The 2,456-nt window shown below is 34.4% G+C and overlaps 1 protein-coding gene across 1 annotated transcript in view; it reads left to right on the forward strand.

Moving 5' to 3' along the window:
* The window catches only part of LOC107699002 (double-stranded RNA-specific editase 1-like), a gene marked incomplete at both ends in the record, with an annotated part of 180,496 nt that overhangs the window by 72,302 nt on the left and 105,738 nt on the right, over positions 1 to 2,456 (forward strand). The gene's annotated exons all lie outside the window — the stretch shown is intronic.

The raw sequence follows: 2,456 nt of genomic DNA on the forward strand, positions 1-2,456 counted from the left end.
ATGACTTGAGGGTGAGTAATTTATGGGCTAATTTTCATCTTTGGGTGAACTAACCCTTTAACAGGGTAAGACCCCGATCAGACAGAACACGTTTTTTTGCAGTGAGAGGCGCCTTTTTAAAATTGTTTTCTATTGGCATTGAGCGTTTTGCGTGCTGTTTATGCGCCCCGGACGCCTCGTGTTTTAGCCGGCTGCTGCGCCTCGCGTTTTTGCAGGAGTGCTCTAAGCGCCTGAAGTTGGAAAAACCAACTCTGAGCAGAAAAGCGCCCGACGTAATTTGCGTTTTTTTCCCTTGTCCAATCGAATGAATGGAGAGGCGGGCCTTCCGTTGTGCTGATGAAAGTTTACAGTTTCAAATTCAGTGGTTGCCTAGCAACATAAAATCCCCAGCACCCTGCTGTTTTTTTCTTAAATCAACCAAAAAAAGGCAGTGTGGTGCGCCTCGCGTTTTCAGACCTGAAAAACGCGTTCTGTCTGATCGGTGCCTAACACTTTAGGGACCAATTCTCACTATTAACTATTTGCTTATTAGCATGCATATTACTTGCATATTGGCTGTTAATTAGTACTTATAATGCACATACCTTATTCTGCATGACCATATTTCAGATCCCTTAATCCTACCCCATACCTAAACTAAACAACTACCTTACTAACTATTAATAAGCAGCAAATTAGCTTATTGAGGCAAAAATCATAGTTAATAATTAATTGTGAGAAATGGTCCCTAAACTAAAGTGTGACCATTAATGGTATCGTAGCATTTTTACAGTATTTTACTGTTAAAATTGTGATCATTTTTTATAGTGTTGATTCTGTAAGACACCAAGGTGAAGAAACTGGTTTTTGTTACTGTAGCTCAGCATTCTGATATATTTAGGCTCTAGTTGTGCAAAATCTTGTCTATCTTTCTCCTTTTGGCACTCTATCTCTTATTCTTTCTCTTCATCTGTACTGTAACTGTTCCCTGAGGAATAACCTCTAACCTGATTCCCATATGCAACCATATCCAGATCCTGATTGAACTCTTGGCCTCCGGCCTACACATTGTTTCTTGCCTCCACCTGAACACCCTAGAACAGGTACTGCCCATAACCCGATCCAGCCTTTGTTTTCTGCTCCCTGACTCTAAAAACACATCTATTATTTGCTTGCTGACAAGTGTTTGGGCAGTAATCCATGCCAGCTGCTAAACCAATTCTTTCCTTCTCTCAGTCTCAACCATTGACTTTGTCACAAAAAGTTTTCTATGTGGAAAACCAAGCCGTTAAGTTTAGCTTTGCTGTGTTGCATTGAGGCAGAAAATAAGGCTGTCGTGCTTCCTTTTTTTTCTTTTTTCTTCACCAAACACTTCAACACCTTTTTTGGACTCAGTAGTGCAGGGTGATATATTGAATATTACATTTATTCAATAATTCTTTTGGTGATTTTTATAAAAAATTAGTAGGATAGTAAACATCATAGTTTTCATAATTTACTTTTAAGTTTCATAATGATTTTATTTTACATGCTATTTTAGACACTTTTGACCCAGCTTATAATTTTAATTTATAGTATTTTAATTCAGTATATAATTTTAATTTAATTGAGTATATATATTTAGTATATAATTTAAATAGGTATTTTTAATATGAAGGTAAAAATAAAGGACATTTTACTATTTTTCTAAACAATAAATTAATATTAAATATATTTTTTGTTATATTGTTATAGAAATAAATGACTTTTGGATAACATTTTTTAAAAATGAATATATATACAATATTTCTCACATTATCACAGTTTATTCACTATAGTTTACAAAATGGTAATAAAATATGACAAGAACTCAAGAGTTAAACTGTGTCAGAACAAATTTATCTTGATAATGTCAGATAACTTTGATAGAAAGGTATGTAATGGATTACAATCAACCAAAAATTATTCAGCTGTTAAATTTAAGTACAAAATTAGATAATACCAAATTACCAAGCAATGCTTAATTTTGTTCAGTCTGTGGTGTAAAAAGCCATTAAAGAAAAACACTTAAGCCAAACATGGTCAAAGTGTCTGAATAATTTTTGGTCCCAATTTTTTTTTCCGATTTTACTGGTAGTCCACTGTATGAAGAATTTTTGGGTATAATATGTCACAGTTTACTAATTTTTGCTATCCTCAATGAACTATAGTGTTCTGCACCACTAGTAAAAAAATATCAAAAATTATATCTGATGTCTGAATAATTTTTTATTTGACTGTATATATTTGCCCAGTCCTAGTTTTAGTATTACACTGCCACACAACTGGTCATTGAATAGATCTTATGTCGAGAGAGCAGGTAATAAAAGACATCGGAGGCAAGTTATTATGTTTGTGAAAGGAGGTATATTTACAGTCTCCATACACCTGTCTTTCTCTTTCCTGAGCCGCCTAATTGAAGTACAGTGGGTACGGAAAGTATTCAGACCCCCTTCAAT

The sequence above is a fragment of the Sinocyclocheilus anshuiensis genome, unplaced genomic scaffold (assembly GCF_001515605.1).
Source record: "Sinocyclocheilus anshuiensis isolate Anshui unplaced genomic scaffold, SAMN03320099.WGS_v1.1 scaffold18, whole genome shotgun sequence".
NCBI lineage: Eukaryota > Metazoa > Chordata > Actinopteri > Cypriniformes > Cyprinidae > Sinocyclocheilus > Sinocyclocheilus anshuiensis.